Source organism: Dryobates pubescens, chromosome 13 (assembly GCF_014839835.1).
Source record: "Dryobates pubescens isolate bDryPub1 chromosome 13, bDryPub1.pri, whole genome shotgun sequence".
NCBI lineage: Eukaryota > Metazoa > Chordata > Aves > Piciformes > Picidae > Dryobates > Dryobates pubescens.
Window position 1 is genome coordinate 6,823,214 of NC_071624.1, and position 22,274 is coordinate 6,845,487.

Genomic DNA, 22,274 nt, shown 5'->3' on the forward strand with positions numbered 1-22,274 from the left:
CAGTAGTGTGCATGTATGTGTGCCCAAAAAAAGGGCTTACAAGCATACCCCCCAAAATCTAGAGAGGTATTGGTGATGTCAGCTGACTGTGTCCCTATGTAAACCACTTTCACTGGAGAGGAGATCCAGAGAACTTGACACATACTGCATATGCACATAAAAGGCAAAGGTTATGAATTTAAGCACTCAAAAATCAGGAAATGTGCTCGATGCTCTGTAACTGACCTACAGATTTTAATTCTTTTTGTCTTAGACAATGTATCTTCTGGGCAAAGTTCTCCCTGCTGGGACATTTGGTGTTCCTTATGTTGAACCAAACATAAGTGAAGAATGCTCCAACAGGCAAGGGTGGATAAGAGGTCTGAGCCTCTCACTCCATGCTCTGCATCTGCCATGTCCAGTAGTTGTCTGACCACAGGCAGTTGGACCAGCTTGCTGAACTGGGAGAAAATGTCATGTTTATGTTGGTGACTTCTCTATGAGCTCCAGTGAGTTGGATCCATGCACTGCACAGTTGCACAACCTCAGGCAAGGGAAGCTGCCAAAGCATGTGGCAGGAACAGGAGAGGAGAGAGAACAGGGCTTCTTTTTTTCCCAGTAAGAGCCTATGCCTATACTGGATGTAATGAAATCCAAAGGTATAGCCTGAAAAGGAAATATCACTCATGTCTATTGGAGCATGAAGTCGTGTGGCAGCCTCTTCTTTATTAACATGGTCTCTCTTTACCCCAGTGTCAAATCCCCATCCTCAATTTACAGAAATATCACTGTACCGAGATTTTGACTGATCTATGAAACACAGTCTTCAGCCACCAGTTCACCATGAGTTAGTCCCTGTACAGGTATACATGCAAACACAGAGGACTGTGCACTGGGCTATCACACTAGGGCTGGTTAATTTCCTTACCTTCCTTGCTAACAAGTTATTACATATCTTGTTATATGTGTCTCTCTATCAGAGAAAACGGTTAAAAGGTTAGAGATTTATCCAGCCTATGAGAAATGTATATTAGACTATAATGTGCCCAGTAAGACCTTGTAACTTTCTGCACATTAATATTCACCACTGAAGTTAATGATACTGCTTTTAAAGTTAGTTACTTGATTCTAGGTACCTTGCTCAGAGCCCACTGTATCAACTTCTCTTAATGACTGTTGCTTGGATTTAGTCATGGAAAGTTTTTATGGGGCTCTGAAGTGAATCCACCAGTATCTTTCCGTTCCACATCCTCAAAGTGCTGTAATAACTTCAAACTTCCTTTGCACCTTGTTTTGTGTTTTTATGAGCTTAAAAATGTTCTCCATACCTATAATACATGATGAGGGGAGGGAAGGCAATTGAGATTAGAGTATAATTAATCTCTTCTGTAGTGTTTGGTGCATTTCAAGTTCCAGTGTCCCTAACAGGTGAACTAAAATGTCAGGCTTATAAAAATATAAAAAATGGTAAAATATGTATACATCCATAAATCTGTTTAAGCAGAATCCGTGATGGATGAGTGCATTTAAATTTTAGAATCATATTTCTGCTAGCTTACTGAAAGAGGAATCCCATAATTCACTGGAGAGTCTAATTCTTGTGAATTATTGTCTTTGTCATTTAAGGAATATTTCATCTCCGGCTGCTGATCTCCAGGCACTGGAACTTGTATTTGGCTTTCAGTTCTATTTTTTTATCTTCCTTAATGTATACGATCTTGTGCAGTTCTGTCTGGAAAGTTTGAGTCCCTGCTTTCTAGTTTTCTGGAACTTGTTTATTCAAGAGTACTGTTTCAGTAAACACAGCACAGCAGCTTCTCTTTCTCCCTCCTTCCATGTGATTATCACTTGCTTACTCCACCAGCATTACCTGTGGCTCCTGAGCAGCAGTGCATATGTCTTACTTCTGAAGAAGGTGACCTGGCAGTGCCTCAAGCACACATAATGTGATGTAAGGGAAGCCCCTCAGTATGCTTAAATGTCTGGTCATTAAAGTACTGACAAATGGCTTGGTCTTTCAAGTGACAAGATGACAGGTGAAATCCTATCACACCTTGGGCATGCTACTGGTCTTTCCATGATGTTGCATTGCAAAGTGGAGGATAATGTCTTCTACCTTTTGCCTCAGCAACTACAGGGCACTTTAGGCTGTGCAATTACATCTGATGTGTCTGCCTTGGGGACCCTAATCTTAGCTGGGCTTCTAAATGCTGAGTAAAGTTCGTCCTGGAGGGACCAGTTCAGAGAGGATTTACAGGCCTTGTGACACAGGTATTTAATATTTTGTTCCTTATGAAAAAAAAATGCAGCAGTGCTGGTAAGTGCTGCATTTGGCCAGAAAGAGCTTTAAGGAGCAGTGCCATGGAGTTAAGGAGGAAACAGTGGGCCAGGCATGAGGCTGGACACCAACCACAGCATTCATTCCAGGGTATCAGGGAGAAGGGAGCTCCCAAGCCAGCCTGAAGCATGTGATTCCTAACATAAATCCCCCTGGAAGAAGCCCTGTGCTTTCAAGTTTTGTCTTCCCATCCTTGCTCTGAAAAATTAGGATAATGATACTTGAGCTATATTTTCTGAGAGTTGCTTAATATTCAAGTATTGCTTTGCTGAGGATTATTGCTCTGTATAATCCTTATAATTCTGTTATTCCATGAGTGAAGTGATTAAAATAAAATTGGAAGCATATTTTATGCAGACTCAGAGTAAAAGCAAAACTGAAATTTTGTGTCTGTAGTTAGTGGAAGAAATTAAGCTCAACCACAGAAAATGTTGGGGTTTATGAGTCATTCAAAGCCTGCCAAAGTCTGTGGGAGTCTTTTGTCATGCCACTGGGATTTGAGTGGGAGCAGTAGAGACAAAATGGAGAAAGAATCTCTATTCCAGTCCTAGTTTGTGTCTGATGACAAGGGGAAGCATTGGAGATGGGGCAGTGGGCAGAGCAAGCGTATTTAAAATGTATAATAGATGAACACCATTACAAAGCTATTACCATCTTGCAACATGTAGCTTAAATATCTCAAGTATATGCATGGATTTACTAGTAAAGAAATGACTTTGTGAGTGGGAGACATTAGTACAGGAATGATTACCCTAATGGCACTGTGCCAGACTTGTGAGTGGGGAGCAGGGCAAGCTCAGGTCCCCAGAAACCTCAGCATCCTGCATCTCAGCCTTGCCATTTGAGGTCTTCTTTCATTTGTGTCTTCTTTCAGACCTAATTTCAAACACTGTGGTTGAGACTTTACTATTACCTAAGAGAGTGTCAGAGTGTCACATAAAAATCCCATCCTCAAATTTATAACCCTGCGTGGTGGAGTATGTGTTTTAGATCTCATGGGTGCTTAAGTTAGGTGCCCTGGCAGTGACAGGTATAAAGGTTGGTATGAGACAACAAATGAGGTATTGTCCTTCTTTGCTCACATCTGACTAAAATCTGTGAGGTACTTTTTAGAAAGGGTGAGCACCTTGTTGGGGTAGAGTCATGAGAAGCTTCAGGGACCAGCAAACACTGTAGCTGCAGGGCTGCCTCTGAATAGCAAATAAACCATTTCCAGTTTGGCTGGCTTCTTGCTGGCCACCTAACAACATTGCCTGCCACCCCACAGCCCTTAGTGCCACTGAGTAATAACACAACATTTTGCTTCATAGTAAATACCTTTTAAACTGATGAATTCAAAAAGCACTTTAGATGACATTTAAAATTTAGAACCAAATGACTGAGTTGTGAATAATGAATCTTACCCAGCAGATGGATGGCATGTTACTGTGCAATTCTCTTCCTCTCAGTCACTGTCAGCTGAAGCATTTTTCTCTTCCACTTGGTTTCCTTCCTCTCTTCCCACCTTCACCCCCAGTATACACAAAGTCTATTCAGAAATGCTTTATTTTGAAGAGCATTGAAAGCAGAGGGATGCTTTCAAAACAATGAGATCTAATCACAGATCCATTTTTCTCCTTCTCTTTACCTGAGGGTCGGTTATTTACGATGCCCATCTTTAAACTGGGGCTTTCTCTGCCCATCAGCCTCACCCTCACCCATACATTTGCCATCAGTGTCTCCCCAGGTGCACAGTGAGGCAATTCAACTGCCTATGCCACCCACTGCCTTAGTCACACAGTGGAAGGCAATGAGCATGCAGCCCCTCCATTACCCCATGACCCATAAGGCCAAATTAAAGGTGCCCAATTGTCAATGTTTTGGGTCAGCACAAGACAGCAACGACCCATCAGTGCTCAGCTGTACAGGAGATGGCTACAGGATGCCTGTCCCAGCCTTTCTCTTCAGGGATGGTAGTCCTTGGCCATGGCAGCTCATGCCACACTGTTCCCTGGCCTCAGACATGTCTTCTGCCACCCATCATTCTGCCAAAGCCACAGCTCTGACTGATAACTGCAAAGCGGTGTTCCTCTCCTGGATGGGTGTCCCCTGCTCAGCTCCAACAGTCCTTTACCTGGTTTAACCATTGTCCTTGCTGCAGACATTTAGCACCCCCAGACAGGGCAGGCACTGCTCATTGTGTCCCCTCCAGCTTCCTGTTGTGCCCAGCTCTTTGCACCATGGCAGACAATATTTGGCTGTCTCCCCAAGTTAGGCTGTGAAACCATGGGCTCCTGCATCCTCTCCCCACCAGACAACAATCCATCATCAGCAAGGCAGGGAGCAGAGCAAGGAACAGGAAGATCATTAGGGTAGGGGTGCTTAGGACATACCAAGCAGACAGGTACAGCATCCCCCACCCAGGCTCTGAATCTAACTTATGCCAGCTTGAATTTAGCTGGATCACAGGTGCCTCAGCACTGAGGAAGAGGAACAGATCCATGACCTTTGTGTTGCCAGGCCCCACAAATTAGCTAAAGGGGTTATAAAGAGCTAAGCAGGAGTCTCTATCAGATGGAAGCAGATGATGAGGTTTGAGTTTTCTAGTTGCCTTCAGCCAGGAGTCAGTTCTATGAGGGATGTATTTCCACTTTGGAAAGGCCAGGGATTGTCAGCTTGTTTGGCTGCTGTGTGCCCATTGGAATGGGCTGCCCAAGGAGGTGGTGGGGTCACCGTCGCTGGGGGTGTTCAGGACGAGGCTTGACAGGATGTTTGGTTGCATGGTTTAGTTGATTAGGTGGTGTTGGATGATAGGTTGGACACGATGATCTTGAAGGTCTCTTCCAACCTGGTTCGGTTCTATTCTATTCTATTCTATTCCACTGCCTGGAGAGAGGGGTGGAAATCCTCACAGCATATAAGAAGTCATGCTAAAGAAGACAATAATCTCTCTGTATTTATTATAGTATCAGTTCCTTTTTGCATTCTCCATTTTCATTCATTGAATGTTCGAGGATTTTTCAACATCGTATTTCATATTATCTCCCAGTATTACTATCTTGTTCCACACGAAAGATGTAAAAAGTGCTCATTTTGGTAATTACTCTCAATTTTTTGAGGTGGAAGTTATTTCTGGTGGCAGATGGCTGGGTGGGCTACTGTAAACATTGGCTACTGGGCTGACCAGTCAGAGTGGAACAAACCAGCAAGGCTGGATGCAAGCCCTTGGGCCTTGCTGCTGTACTGCTTTTAGGTGCCTGACTGCTCCCTTGCCTCCCTCTGGCAGTTTGAATGCTGCCATGGTAGTGTTTGAATACTAACACCAGTGAATTCCATCCAAGGACAGAACAAGGTTAAGCTGGCTCACACACAATTCAAAGCAGGAAAGGTTGTGTTTGTTCCTGTTCTGCTCATTGCTCTGCTAAAAGTAACTTCTCCAAGTTAAAAACCCTTCATCTGTGCCTACTGAAGTCTACTGTTTTGCTTGTGATTGATCTATTTCTTGAGACTTTTTCTATGATTCATTTAGAAACATAAGTGAGGTAATAATATGTTTTAAGACTGACTTTCAAATTGACTCCCTTGGTTGATGTATGGGTTCTTACAAAACTGTTTTTCTCTTCTAGGGTTTCCCATTGTTTCGACACCCAGATTAGAGTGTCTTCCCTGCAGGAGATGCTTTTCTTCTATGAAGACTTACAGGAAATTTGGCCAGAGTGGACATGAAGTAAGTGCCCTTTGTGTGTTAAGTACCCTCTCTGAGACTAGTCCTGGATAGCAGGATGAACTAATAGCTCTGTGTGGCATCAAGTAGCAATCAATGGCCGTATCACTCTCTATTTATCGGCAAGGTAGATGAATGTTGCAAACTCTTGTTTACAAACTCTGATTTCACATCAAGGAACAAGGTAAAAAAGGCATAATATTTTATTTTTTTTTAGTATACATTACCTAAGTGTAAAAGCTGCCTCTCCCTAATTCCTATGTGTGATGGAAAATTGTCTTCTGTGATAGTTAGCTGAAGCAGTAACAAAGGAGCACTGACCAGACCTGAACCTCAACCCCCACAAACCTTAACAAATAATTTGGTGACCTAGACTCTGTTTTAATGTCTAGGTATTCCAGTATGGTTACACCTTCCAGATGGACTTTGAGATGATCAAAAGAGAGAGAGATTTCCTCTTGAGTATGATATAGCTGAACTGATGTAGGAAAGAGTGACTGCAATAGGGGCTGCAGCTGTATGTCTCAATACAGATGAGGGAGAGGTAGTGTTGCAAATCCTGGGATTGTTCCAAATGAAATAAGATCATTTTTTAAAATGAAAACTGGGAAAACTTAGCTGACAATTTGAAGTCAGAAAGTGCCTTAGTGGTAGGTATTGGATTGCCAATGAGATGTGAACTTGACTGAGCCTAATGTATTGATTAAGGCAATGTGTTCCTAATCATGTTCTTAAAACTTATTTATCCTTCATTAAACTTAAGAAAAAGTACTGCTGAGGATATGTGTTTGGGACTCAAGGTAGCTACAACTTTCTAGCAATCAACTCACTTTGCACTCAGGCTGAGTAAAAATACACAATGTGGTGCAGTTAGGTATAAAAGGCAAGCTGGTATTGTGTAGTAGTGAGAGCCTTAAGCTTTGAACTCTGTGCTGGGGTTGCAGCCACATAAATCAGAGTTCTGTGCACACATCACAGAGCATTGCATCATGCTACTGAAATGAAGTTTATTGCCACAGCATGTGGAATAGGTAGTGCTTTTATATCCCTGGCATTGCAGGCTGCAGTAGCAGGTGTAAATGGGGTGTCTGTAGTTAGCAGTGCTTCTAGTGGTGTTGGAGCATGATGTGGGAATTGCATTGTATTCAACAGCTATTTGCTATGGCCTCAGAAGTATAAACAAATAAATGGTTTCCAAAGGCTAAATAGGCTGTTCTGCTGAATTAGTGTTAACCAGCAGTGTCGACAGCACACAGACCCATGTGCTAGTCCTTGGATTGGTATTCAAGGTGCTCTGTCAAATTGGACATGTTTCTGTAGGTCTTTTTTATTTCATTTCCACTAGAAATGCTTGGAGCAACATTCTTGTAACATAATCTTTTTATTTTTAATCCTGCCTAAAATACACAAAAAAGCAAAGGAGGAACGATAGACATTAAGCAAGGATTGCTTCCAAGGTTCTGATTTAGCTCTTAGGACTACAGTCCTTTTAGATAAATTGACTCCTACTTGTAGCTCTCAGACTGGTGGGGGTTTTTTCCTTACTTTTTTTTCCCCTTCACTCCCCTCAAAGATGCTTCTTCCCTGGCTTTACAGGCCTTGCCTGAGCCCTTACCTCAGAGCTCAAAGGAGAAAACAAGGGGTAGGGAGAATAATCAGCATCTGCATATGCTCATAATGCATGATGTCCTGTAAAAGATCTTGTATGTCATTGGAATAGATGCTGAGAATGTGACCTTCCTGTTTGAGAGAGTAAATAGCATGAATGTTGGTGGAGCACAGCAATTAAAAGTTTACTTAATTTAAACAGTTGTCTAACAACTTTGGCGTCTTACCTGCAGTCCGTGCTGTGTCAGGGCCTAACACTCACAAGTGAATAAGGTGCTTTGAAATATTGGTTATTTTACAGAAATTTCTTTCTTTTCACTTGGACAGTGCTCACAAGAAAATGTTTTATTGCAACATCAAATGTTCTGGAAACAGGATTAATAAACAGCTTGCAAGACTTTAATTAGAAGGCAAGAAAGTGCTTGTATGACTTGTACTGATTTACTCTATGTATATGCAAAAACTTGCATTGTGACATGAGCTGCTTATCTGCCTGAAGTTCCTGGCAGTGAGTGGAACCCACAGTTCTACCAGATGGTAGGGGGGCAGTTCAAACTGTATGCTATGTATATGATGGCATAGGTGCAGGGCTGTAAGAAGCCAGAAGTGTTCTCTGATAACAGCAAGTGTATTGCAAACTATGGCTAGGAACCACAACTGACTCTTCCTTGGGCTGTCACTGACACTGGGACTACTAAAACCAGTTTTGGAGCACATTCTGTTGCCGGCAGATATGTCACAGCAGTACAGCTTCTAACCCACATGAATAATGGACACTGAGATATTTCCTGAAATTCTATTCTATTCTATTCTATTCTATTCTATTCTATTCTATTCTATTCTATTCTATTCTATTCTATTCTATTCTATTCTATTCTATAGAAGTAAAACTGTGACCACAAGAAAAAGGTTTCTGTTATTATCTTCCCTTCCCATGTTTCTAGTTATGCTGCCAGTAGCATAGTGTGAACTATTGCAAAACTGCTGAGCAGCACAGGTCTGTAGCTTCCCAAACCCATTTTGGACCAGCTCAAACTTCCCTTTCTTTCAGGGACTGCAGCTGTCATGGCTGATCTCAGCCTGGCAGAAAGAAATGCTGCACACTGTGCACTTTTGCATAACTGATCCTGTGAATGACTTTCTACTTCATTTATTTCATCAGAGAGCTTTCAGTGTCTGAGCTTGGACTAAATACACAGGACTACCTGGGATATGCCTGAATATCTGCTTAGTATTTGTCTGCGTGCAGTCCTAGGTGCTGATTTAAACTTTATGTGGCAAATGTAATCAAGGGTGTAAATCTCCATCTTGCATCTCATCCAAACCATAAAAATTAGATAATCTCGTTCATCCTATAGTTCATGCTAAAATGAGTCCTATATGTATTTATATACTTACATAGGGGTCATTAATAAAATTCCTTATTGTTAATAGGTTCCTAGAAAATCCCTTCCAAGGGAAGTAAACCAAATGGCTTTGCTCTCTCATCATTCCTACAGCAGCAGACACTGGGTCCCAGCAGGGATGTCAGCATCAACCAATCTGTGTTTTGAGTGAGACACCAGGATGCATAGTTTTCTGGGCCAGTATTTCAAGAAAACATATGGCAGTGTGTGCTGTTCATGAAAGGCAATGGCATAGTCAAATACTGAATCGGGACTTCCCCACTGCACAGACAGAGGAATCCAGTTTTCCTCACAACACTGGATTCTAGTGAAAAGCTATTTTGCTTTTCCTACCGTAGCCCTAATAGAAACTTTTTTGTAGCTGACCCACGCATGATTTAAACTCCCTGTCATCATCATTGAATTCTTGAGGCTAGCAAAGCCCAAGTCCATCAGGTAGCCTCAGGATTAGACAAGTGATCTTCTTACACAAGGAAAAGTATAAGACTAACAAGAGACTAAAGACTGTCTTCTATTGTAAGCTGTATTTTAATGTCAATGTTTTAACACACATCATGTTAGATGGAGTCGCTGTAGGACCAGTATTGTTTCTAGTATCCTGTTTGGGTAATGAATGGGTTAGCATTTCAGAACAAATCTGGGGGAAATAAGGACTTATCACTGCTGGGTCTTTACTGTTCAGACTTGCTTTGACAATCATTTTGGTCTGTCACCCCAAACTTTGGACATTTCTGTATCATTGCTATTGCTGTCCACATTGACCTTGTTTATATTTGAGTGTTGAAACTGAGTAATTGCAAGTGGGCTTCTAGACTCATGCAGTAAGTTTGAAAGTATACCAGTTGCCTTGTTCTATAATACAGTCGTGTTCTGACAGCTCTTAACAGGATAATTGACTTTGACTTACAAGAATCTCTTGATTGTATTCTTTTGATAAAGAGCACTTTTACAACTAGCACGAACAATTTGGTTTCTAGCAAGAGTATTCTGATTTCTTTGAGCTCTGTAGCAGTTTGGGCATCAGGTGACTGCAGGACAGTAGGAAATTTACTTTTAAGCACCTATCATAGCGTTATCTGTCCTAGCAATCTTTTGCTGTGCAGGGCCCAGGAGTAGAGTGGATTTACCTTCAATACAGAATTACTTGAAAGTGTGGTAGTTTTAGGCTGCACCTTTAAAATTTGGCTGCAGGTTTTGAACAGAAATGTAGAAAAATATAAATAAATTGCTATTGGGTGTAAAAAGGAAAACAAAAGATTATTCTAAACAAATTCATTGGATAAATGTCTGGGCTAAGAGAAGCTGTATCATAACAATTCTTCACATTTCACTTCCATTCCCATTCATTTTCTCTCCTGCTCTGATCTTGGCTGTTCTGCTTCATCTGGGAGAAGATAATGCTTCTGGCTGACCCTGAGATAAGACTAACACTGCTTTCTCCCAGCTATCTCTCTCTTGGTACAAGGCAGGGAGGGGGGAGGTGTGCAGTGGAGCAGTTTCCCTGGTCTCTTTTTGACCAGGGGGGTTTCTGTGTTATTGGCTAATTGTATATATCTGTACAATAGTGTAAATACTGTATGTTTTGTACATATTCATTGCATTCCATTGTAAAGTGTAGGTTTTGCTTGTAAATACAGCTTCATTTGCTTCTAACTGAGTTAGTCTGGCTAAAGTTAATGCTGGGGGAAACTTCAACCCACCACAGAAAGCTAATTATTTTCTCCCTTTAATGTCAAATGTTATTTGGATTTTTCCAGTCTGTATACCAAAGCATCAGCACAGTGTCAGCTGTAGGTGAGATTAGAAGCAAAACTGCCAAATCATATAAATAATAAGTGTGGATATTCACACAGTTAGGTGTTGCATGAGGGTTGTCTTTACTGAAGTACTGTATTAGTAGCTTCCATTATGGTGCTCTCCTGCAGTGCAAGCATTCTGCATCAGACAAGACCTGCCATTTCACGTACGCTCCAGCTGTTGCCTTCACCCACCACCATCAAGCCTAGTATTTTCTTATCTTGAATGAGTTACATGTGTGGAAAGCCAAAAAAAGATAAAAAAATCAGAGGGAGACTGTTTCTACCATGAGGAAGCTGTGTGAGATCACAGAAGGGCCCAAGAAAATTTTTCACAGCCAGGTGAAATGTAGAGCTCTGTCACTTTTTGTGACAGAGTAACAACAGGGCAATTGCCTTTGTCTCTGATGAGACCACTGACAATTTCTGCCCCATCTGCTAGTCTCCTTTTGTTTTAGCTCTTCTGGTATTGGGGCCCTTTATTATTCTGTTTTGATTTTGGTTTTACCAACCTTCAGAGATACTTTCCATTTCTTTATGCCTTATCTTAAAACTACCCATGGTTCAGGGTTCTGACAGATGGCCTCAGGATGCCTGGTCATAGCATTGATGCATATCATAGTCAAGCAAACTGAAGTCCCTACACAAATGAGTGCAGAATCTGACACAATTCTTAGGTTTATCATGTAGTGAGGAGAAGCTGTGCCAAGTAGAGCCAAAGCAGCAATGAAAACAGCATTCCTTCATAAGAACTCATCCAAGCTCCTTACCAGGGCAGTACAGATACTGTGTGCACGTGTCCTGCCTGCCTCTGGCAGCTCTGGAGGCCCCTTTGTCTGTGCTCAGTGGCACACTTGCACTGGAGCACTGTGCTCTTCTACTTTGTCTTCCGACAGCATCGTGACTCCTTCATCTAGCAGAACCTTCCCGGAATAGGTATAGATCAATTCTATAGAATGTCCTGACAGTGAGGGTGATCTGTGATCACACTGATGTTCTTACCTCTCTGCCCATGCCATACTTGAAGTAGGGGCTTGCAGAGCAGGACTCCTGCTGTGTTTTGAAATCCTGCTCCATCTTAGAAAGAACTGGCATAATCATGACTGCAAACCTGGATGCCAAGCTGTTCCTTGTGCTTTTCAACCGTTCCTTGCAACTTTGCCTAGTTGCACAGCACTTTGCAGAACGCTTACTGACACTAACACAAACACTTGCTGGCCTGTGCATAGGAATATCCCAACTCTGGGCATACAACCAACAGAAAATGTAAACTTCTATTTCACGCCTTCTTTCAACCATCTCTCAGCTTCAAATAATCTTCAGAGAAAAGGGTTCAAAACTTCTGTCTCAAAGTCATATACCCATTGGTTATGAAGATCTGAAGATCTGTCTTGTAGCAGAGCTGAAGGGAAGGAGTGGGTGCTGTAGCTCTCACATTATTTGTCACACCCTGAGGATGGAGTAAGGCCTGGGAAAGTGGCATTATGCTGATATATATCAAGTGGAGTGGCATTTTAAGGTCCCTACCCTCTAGATTATGCCTGATCAACTTTTGCAACATTAGTACTGCCTCAAACCCTGTTGTAAGGGAGTAAGTAACCCATCCAGTACAGTGTCATTTAGGAAGAGTGATGGGTTAAAGCTCTGGAGGTTTGATAGAAGACCAATAATACTTAAAGTTGGAGAACTCTGAATAGTCTGGAGGCCTTTATATCTGTGCTGAATTACCACTGGCCAAAAATATTGCCAGGATACATTACTTGTCTCTGTTTTCATTTACTGCACAAGCAAAACAGGCCCAGGGTTGCAAACAGCTCAGTCTGTACTGGGACTATGATTCTGTTGTGCTGGTAAGTGCCATGGTTGTTGACATAACAAGTAGCTCAGCTATCTTCTCCAGCTTGGGTCTTATGGAAATGGATATTTAGACCTGGCTTGGAAGAGAATTTAAGAATGGAATGCACAGGGAAGGTTCTTGTGACAGGTCCTGGGGGGAGGTAAGACATAGCAGAGAGAGGTTTCCTGTGCCTTGAAGCCTGCTTCTGGTGTCATTGCCTGTCTCTTGTGTTTGTGTATTCTGATCAAAGACCAAGCCTGTAATCACAGAATCACAGGAAACATTCAGTTGGAAGAAACTTCAAAGTTCATCCAGTCCAACCTTCAACACAGCAGTGATGGGTCAACACTAAACCATGTCCCTAAGTGCCAGTTCCACACACTGCTTGAATACCTCCAGGGATGGCAACTCCACCAGTGCCCTGGCAAGGCCATTCCAGCATCTGAAAACCTTCTCGGTGAAGAATTATCTCCTATCATCCAGCCTGAACCTACCCTGGCACAGCTTGAAACCATTTTCTCCAGTCCTGTTGCTTTCCACCAAAAAGACTGTCCCCCTCCTTGCTCCAACCTCCCTTCAGCTAGCTGTAGAGAGCAATGAGGTCTCTCCTCAGCCTCCTCTTCTCCAGCTCCCTCAGATGCTCCACAGAGGCCATGTGCTCCAGGCCCTTCAGGAGCCTCATTGCCCTCGTCTAAACATGCAAAAGGAAAAGACCTTGTGTGTGTGGTGAGCAAATGAGCCCCCAAGTGTCTATCCACAGCAGTCTGCTGATCTTTAGCAGCCCACCCGGCTCAAATAAGGTGCTGGTGTTGCAACTAGCAGTTTGCTGTGATGCTCAGCTTCACTAGTACCACTAGCTGAGAAGCTCAGAGTGTTTTATTTAAATTGTTTGATAAAACTGAAAGAAAGGGATAATACCTCTGTTTTACAGAAGGGGAGATCTAGACTATGAAGAGCCTGTATAACTTCTTTTAAAAGCAGAATGTAGGCAGGTGAAGGATTAACCACACTATGTGCACTGTACCTAAATTCTGTCTCTTATGGAGAATTTAATTCACAGTATCACAGTATCACAGTAACTAAGGTTGGAAGAGACCCCAAGGATCATCAAGTCCAACCTGTTCCAACAGACCTCACAACTAGATCATAGCACCAAGCGCCACGTCCAATCTCCCCTTGAACACCTCCAGGGACGGCGACTCCACCACCTCCCTGGGCAGCCCATTCCAATGACGAATGACTCGCTCAGTGAAGAACTTTTTCCTCACCTCGAGTCTAAACCTAACAACAGAGTAGTCCCCAATATGCTTACTTGCTTCTGGAGTAAGGAAGATATATCCTCAGTAGAGGAGAATGAAGCTAGAGTACATTTAAATGGACTGGACAGTTGCAAGTCCCTGGAACCTGATGGGAGGCACCCCTGAGTGTTGAGGAACCTGGCCCATGTCATAGTGAGGCCACTCTCAATCTCTGAAAAGTCATTGCAGTTGGGGAGGTTCCTGAGGGCTGGATGAAATGTCACTCCTATCTTCAAGAAAATGGATCTAGGACAATGCAAGTCAGTCAGCCTTACTTGAATCCCTGGGAAGCTGAAAGAGTAAATAATAATGGAATTAGTTCTCAAACACACTAATTAATGGGATCATTCCTGGGAGAAGTCAGCATGGATTTACAAAGGGGAAATCATGCCTGACCAACGTGGTAGCCTGCTATGAGGAGATGACTAGCTTAATGGGCAAGGGCACAACAGTGAATGTTTATCTTTGCTGTAGTAAAGCTCCTGACACTGTCTTCCCTAACATCTTCATAGACAAAGACTTACTTCATAAGCATGGGCTTAAAAAAGGGACAGTGAAGTGGTTTTGATGGTATTAAGCAAAGGGAAATGCTAGGTCCTGCCACTGAGGAGGAATAACCCCACCTACCAGTACATTCTGAGGGCTAACTGGCTAGAAAGCAGCTCTGCAGTAAACGACCTGGGGATCTTGGTGGAAACCAAATTGAGCAGGAGCCATCAGTGTACTCTAGTGGCAAAGCGGGGCAAAAGCAGCATCACTGACTGCATTAGGAGGAGTGCTACCAGCACACTAAGGGAAATGATCCTTCCCCTCTACTCAGCATTGGTGCAGCCGCATCTGGAGTACTGGGTCCAGTGCTGGTTTCTCAATACAAGACAGACATGGACTTAGAGATGCAAGTTCAGCAAAAGGACAGAAACATGATTAAGGGCTTGGAGCATCACCCATAAGAAGATGGGATGTAAAGAAGACTGAGCCAGATGCTTCTCACCTGTGCCAAACAAAAGGGCAAGAGACAATGGACACAAACCAAAATTCAGAAAATTCTACTTATATGTAAGAAAACTGCTTTACTGAAAGGGCAGTCAGATCCTGGAACAGGTTGCCCAGAGGGGTTGTGGAATCTCCATCCTCAGAGAGGTTCAAAACCAGACTGGCCACAGTCCAACCTCAGCCCTTCTGTGGTTCCCTGCACAGCCAGTGGTTCAGTGCAGGCACAATAATTAGAGCATTACCTTTAACACTGCAATGTAACTCAGTGCTCCGCTCTCATTCCAAGAGGCCTATCAGCAATCCAGCTTCAAATCTGCATTTCCTGGCTTATGAGATCACCCATGGAGGAGGTAGACTCTCATTTCCTGAAATGATAAGATTCTAAGAGATAAGCAAAGGGCAAGAGCTCGCTCAATCTGTTAGTTATATAACCACATAAATATAGCAGTCACTTTTCTTAGCACCAGGTACTTACTCTGCAATTGGCATCACTTAATGTAAAGCATTGTTCTCCATTTCCCTTCTCAGTTTTAATGGCTGATGTAATTGCAGCTTTGCAGACCATGGTAGCATACCAATGCAGTCACTTCTGTGCCAAGTGAAGTACTTGGTAATATTCACAATATGTTACTTTAAAACTCAGATAATCACAGAAATAGGACCAAATTGTGCATGTAGACAACTTGTGGTAGAAAAGGAATAAATGCTAAGACAGTCTGTGAGAAAGAAACCCACAGCACTTAAAAAAAAATGTAAAATATCATCATCCTCCTCCTCTTTGTCTACATAAATTATGGGTTTTATTTCAGGTAAGAAGTTGCTGCAGTATTAGCTCAGCTATCTGAGTTTGCACATGGAATAGGTAGAAAATTCCACTGTAAAGATAAACTCAGCAGATAGTGAGATGCAGAAAAGTTACAAAATTTATTAAATAGTCTACAAATTCACAAGTGCTGTGAAGTGCATGTGTCAGGTGTTTAAGCCAGCAATTCAGCTACACTTGCAAAGCTTATGGGGAATATCCAGTTTCACTGAATATGCTCACCTGTGTAATAACTGACTTGAATATGAGCTCCACCAAGCTTTGGGGCTGCTGCTGTCTCTGCTTTATTCAGGATGGAAAATGAGCTACTTTATATACGTAGTGATCTGATCAATACTGACTGTTAGAGAATTAAAATTGCTCCCTCCTCTGTAGTTCTGTCTAGTTGCAGATCCATTTGCTGTATTTTACATATGTGCCCACCACCCTGAATCCAGTTAGCCTTGGCAGGTGACTTTTGGATCTAACCAAGACCACCATAAACTCAGTCTGAGGCCATACTCAAACGGCTTACACCTGAAACAGTGAGGATAAATGTTTAATTAGAGGAATATCATATCAAAAGAGATACGGATGTTGGTCTCTTCTCCCAGGCAAGCAGTACCAGAACAAGAGGACACAGTCTCAGGCTGCGCCAGGGGAGGTTCAGGCTGGATGTTAGAAAAAAGTTCTATACAGAAAGAGTGATTGCCCATTGGAATGGGCTGCCTGGGGAGGTGGTGGAGTCGCCATCACTGGAGGTTTTCAGGAGAAGACTTGATGGGGTGCTTGGTGCCGTGGGTTAGTTGTTTGGGCGGTGTTGGATTGGTTGATGGGTTGGACGCGATGATCTTGAAGGTCTCTTCCAACCTGGTTTATTCTATGTATTCTATGTATTCTATGTAAGGTGTAGAAAAATGATAATATATCAAAAATGAAATTAAAATATCAAAAGAGACGAGATAGGTAAAGCTCTAGTCTGAATATTAACTCAGTTTTAGTAAACAAAGTATGCAGGTACCAACTGAAATGAGCTGGCAACTGTTTATACCAGTGGTATTTAGGACCTCACAGTCAGGTCAGCACGGGGATAGGATACTTCCCTTCCTTGGAATTGCCTCACTGCATTTCATTACCTCTGGTTTACTGGGATTTGATCAAAACCATAATCTCACCTCCCTGCCCACAGTGCCTCACTGTCTTTAACAGAAACAATCAGCCACAGCTCTGAGGTTCTCATTTTCCCTATGTGCCACTAAAATATAGTGCAGCATTCTGCAGCATCTGTAAGTGATTCCATGCATGAAGGAGTATATTGATGCCTCTGCAAAATACTAGATTGGGGTCACTTCTGAAGCATTTGGTAATATTTCTGTTGAAGGGAGGAGGAGACTGTTTTGTTTACAGCACAGGCATTTGCTTTACTTAAAATGGATCTGAGAGAGTCTTAATTAGCTATAAAAGCAGACTGCAAGCTGTCACACGGATTCATTAGTGTTCCACTCATTTACACTCATGTAGATTTTGACCTATTTTCTCATGCCACATATAGACAAATCCAGCAACTTTGGAGGGTTCCTCCACTTTCTCCCCTGACCCCCAAATGACTAATATGTTCATGGGGACTTTGTACTTTTACAAAACTGTTGATCCAGCACCACAAGCATTTGAAGATAAACAGTGTGCATGCCATTCAAGTCAGCACAGTTACTTCCATGCCTAAAGTTAAGCACACTGACTGCCCAGGACAGGACACTGACAGAGCTGGAGTAATGGAAGTACTTCTCAAGTGTTTTGGATTGTGGGGTTTTTATTTGTTTATTTTGTTGGGGTGGGGGGGTAGGGGATGGGGTGTTTGTTTGGTGTGGTTTTGGGTTTGTTTGTTTGTTTGAATGAGGACAAAGTACCAAAAAATGTTTGTTCTGCTAAATGGCATCTGCCCATTCCGGAAAGTAGTTGTGCTTTGCATGGGTTGAATTTATGTGAGGGGTTTTTTATTGCCATTATATAAAGAAAACACACTCCAGCCTGACTGATCATAGGTGCATAGCTTTAACAGCAATTAGTTCCATGATAGGTTATCTGAACAGCTGCCAGAGATATTGATCAGGGAAAAAAAGCTGTTTGGAATAGTGACATCTGAAAGAACTGGTTTTAAAACAGTCAGAAGTATAGCTATTGATTGACTGTGTGGGATTCTTCTGGCCTGTAAGAGTAAAGTTTTGCTTTCTTAACTCAGCAGGATGCTGTGGTGTGAACTTTGAGAATAATCTTTAAAGAAAGTATTAAGGAAACAAAAACTTGCAGGGGTGATTGAACAACTTCCAGGGAAAATTATGGAGGAGTATAGAAAGGCAGGGTTATTTTCCTGATTATTTCTCAGCCATCCAAACCCAAGATTGAAAACATTGCCTAGATTTAATCAAGAAGATGTAAAAAGGGTCACTGTTAATATGGTTAATATGCTGCATATGGTTAATATGCTGCATATGGAAGACCATATGCAGCACATTGCTTTCCTGGGAAAAAGCACTTTACTAGGATTGGGAGGTGGCTAAGTCATAATATTTGCAAACCGAGGAACATAGCAATCAAAAGTAGTTTGTAGCATTGAGCAGCTGATTTAGAAATCAGTACTAATACTTTTTTAAATCTAGACAAACAGTCCTATGCTCGTGGGAGGGATTTTACCTCTGTGTGTGTCTTCAGGCTTCTGACTATGTGCTTTGTTTCATGCCATTACAGAGGGATGGCACGTGGCATTATATTGAACCTCCACATAAGGAGAAATTTCAGGTAGTGAAATGATTGACTTCAGTGCTTTTTGGGGTACTTAAAGAACAAATATCTCTCTCTCTTTTCCACTTCTTTGTCAGACAGTCATTGAAAAGGCAAAAACAAAATTTAAAGTAGAGTCTGTAAAGATTCCCAGTCCAGACATTCAGTTCATGTATTCATAGTCTGTCTGTTATCATGTGTGGTCTGATCTGTATGACATAGTTGTCTACATCAGCTGAACTAAGCAGTTGTTTGAAAGATGGTGACACAAGTTACATGCTGACGATGCTTATGTTGCTATGAATTTAAGATACATAGAGGTTTTTTCTTCCTTTCTATAACAACTAAGATGAGCTCGAAACAAGATTGGAATTTAACATTTCCTTTTAAAAATCTCTAGCCAAAGAGAATTGTGTTTCTTTCCCTTTCCAACCCCCAGTTTGGAATAATGCTCAGCCTTTGTTTGCCTGCATCAAGTAGAGACTGTGGATGCCACAGGCCTTTGGGGCTGGGATTTCTGGAAACAGCTGGGCTTGTTACAAGCTGAGTGGAGTTCAGTTTCCTTTGGGTAGAAAGGGTAACAATGTCTTCCAGCATGTGTGTCCTATATTCAATGCATAAAGAAACATGTTCTTGAATTGCCAGTCCCTGTCCTCTTGTATTTTAGGCTGCTTCTTACTAAAACACTGTTAATTGCTGTTTATGATCATCTCGGAGATCTCTGAAAGCATCAGCTCAGACTGATACCACCATATCCTCAGTGCATGGCAGACTGGAACAGCTTACAGCTTTTCATAAATTTGTCTGTTTCTTTTGTGTTACCACCTGTCTTTTGGAATGAGAGAAGTGAGATGTGACAATGTAAAGTGGCTTTTTCCAACATCATGCAAAATGCATGTGACAGAGCTGGGAAAAAAACCAACCCAGAACACGCTAGTCCCAGGCCAGGGCTCTCAGCCAGTCCTATTGTGTTCAAGTACAGGCTGGGACAACCCAGAGCCCCGCTAAGTGTATTGCTAGCTTTACTTCACCCTCTGTAAGGGACACCTCACTGCATGGTAGGTACGCTTCTGTGGTTTTGGGGTCTCTTCCCAGCATGGTAGGTATGCTTCTGTGGTTTTGGGGTGAATGTTTCTCAGGTGTGGTAGTTGCCCAAGGATTAGACTTTGATTAGTGCAAAGGCAGCTCATCTGCTAGCTTGGCAGAACACGAACCAAAATACCTCTTCATTTCCAGTAACAGAAAAATCCGGACAGGGCAGGGCAGGAGTTCTGCGGAGCCCCTGTGAGGGCCTAGACAACGCTGGTGTACCCGTGTGTACGCGAGGATGTGCCGTGCTGCCGCGGGGCGCGGGGTACAGCGCCAGGGAGGGACAGCCGAGATTCCCAAGGGAGGCCTTGTTTGCTGTTGGAATTGGAAACTGGCGGCCCGTTGGCCCGTTGTGCTGGTGCCGGCTGGGGAGGGCTGCATCCCTGCGCAGGCAGCTGCGGGCCAGGCTGCTCGGCTCAGCCATCAGCGCAAACAGCCCGGGACTGCGCCAATGCTCTGAGCTTGTCGGTGGTCTGGGCACTCCCGCGGCAGGAGGAGTGCGGCCGAGAGGCGGGGAAAGCGCAGGGCCGCGCCGGAGCTGCAGCAGCAGCAGCAATGGGGGCCCGGGGCCAGTCCTCGCCGCTCTGTCACCGTCGGTGTCGCGCCGCCATCTAGCGGCAGCAGTGAGGCTCTGCCGGTCCGGGAGACGCAGGGCCCTGGAGGCTCCGGGCAGGGTAAGCTCATCTTACCTTCGCATGTACCCGTCCCCTGAGATCTTTGGCTGCATTTCAGGGGTACGTTGGTCCACAGCAGCTGAACGTGAGCCAGTGACCAAGACGGCCAGCAGCATCCTGGCCTGGATCAGGATTGCTGTGGCTAGCAGTAGGGAAGCAATAGTGAGGCCAAGCCTCCAGTACTGGATTCAGTTTTGGGCCCCTCACTACAAGAAAGACAGACAGGTGCTGGAGTAGGTCCAGGGAGGGGCAACAAAGCTGGTGAAAGGTCTGAAGAATAGCTCTCATGAGGGGCAGCTGAGGGAACTGAAGTCGTTTAGCCTGGAGAAAAGGAGTATGAGAGGAAACCTTCTGGCTCTCTACAAAGCTCTGAAAAGAGGTTGTAGCAAGGTGGGGCTCAGTCTGTTCTCCCAAGTAACAAGCAACAGGGCAAGAAGAAATGGCCTCAAGTTTTACCAGGGAAGGCTTAGGCCAGATATAAGGGGGGGGAAATTACAGAAAGGGCTGCCAAGCCCCTGGAGCAGGTTGCCCAGGGAAGTGTAATGAATTAAGTGTACAGGGACATGGTGCAGTGGAGGCCTAGCAGTCATGACCTGGCAGTGCTGAGTTAATGGTTAGACTTATCTTTTCCAACAAAAAAGATTCTATGATTTTATTACTTCACCTGTTGTACCTAGATGTACTACTTTGCAAAATGCAGTTAACTTTTGTTCCTGAAGTATGTGGAGAATTAGGCAGTATCACTATTGGGTCTAGCATACTAAGTCAGATTAAGCCTGGTATTGTCAGTCTGAAGCTTTAAAAATCATCATCAAATGGATATTAAACTTTAAAATATTATTTTGTAGGGTTTATATCTTCAGTGAGTCTTGGAGCCTTTTAAAGATTGCTCAAAACCTCTGAAACCTAGTAAGATAACCTGTGGTAATTAAAAGACTCCGAAACCAGTGCATTAGCATCAGCCTGTTGTTACAAACTCTCATCTGTAAGTGCTCACAATGCGTGGGGTCGTGTTGGTCGGAACTTTCAGCCTCACTGAAATGCAGTGAACAAATAGCAAATGTTCCCCACTGCAAAGTGTGAGTCAACCTGCAACAGGAGAGAGGGATGAGCAAAGGTACCTTTAGGAATACAACCCTAGTTAATTACTGTATTTAGTGACAACAAACCAGACAAGGAATGCAGTTCAAGAGCATGGCAGTCCAGGAAGTTATGAAGCTGTCAAGCTTTACAGAGCAGATTTAGTGCCCTGACTTGCTCTGGTGCAGGCTCTCTGGTGGACAGAGTAAAGCAGAATGACCTGCCTAAGCAAACTTACTGATTGTACCCAACTCCACTGAAGCAGTTCATAAACAGGAAATACCTTTACGGCAACCAGAGGCATTTTTGCCCAAAGCAACATCTGTGCTCCAAGCTGCTTACTGTAATGCTAAACAGTACAAATCTGTTGATTTGGTAACACAGTGTCAAATGGTAAATCTGGATCAGCATTGCATATATCCAAGATTAAGCATTTTTGACTCAAAGCCTTCAACTCCATTAAGAAGAAACAGGCCTTAGATCTAATCTTGGTGTAGTGATATTAGCGCAGAGGTACTTTGCTGATTTCACAGACTTGACATCATTTTTATTAAATGGTAACTGAGATGACTGAGGTATGTCAGCTCTAACTCCAACAGCTATAGTTGTCTTTAATTCACTTTTCTGCTTAGGACAGACTGCAAATGTACAGAACTCATCATGGCATTGATGCCTTGCAAAAGAAACCTCCTGTAAGCTGACTACATGCTTGAAAATTATAAAGCAGTCTACAGACTGAATGAGAAATGTTGAACAAAGGCTAGTAAACATGTCAAGTCAAAACAATTACACTTAAATATGAATTTTATTGCTAAGGGTTTGCTGTAAATTAACAAGGGAATGAGGACATGTAGTAAAATCAGTAGTTAGAGAGTGCACAAGAACATGAAGGA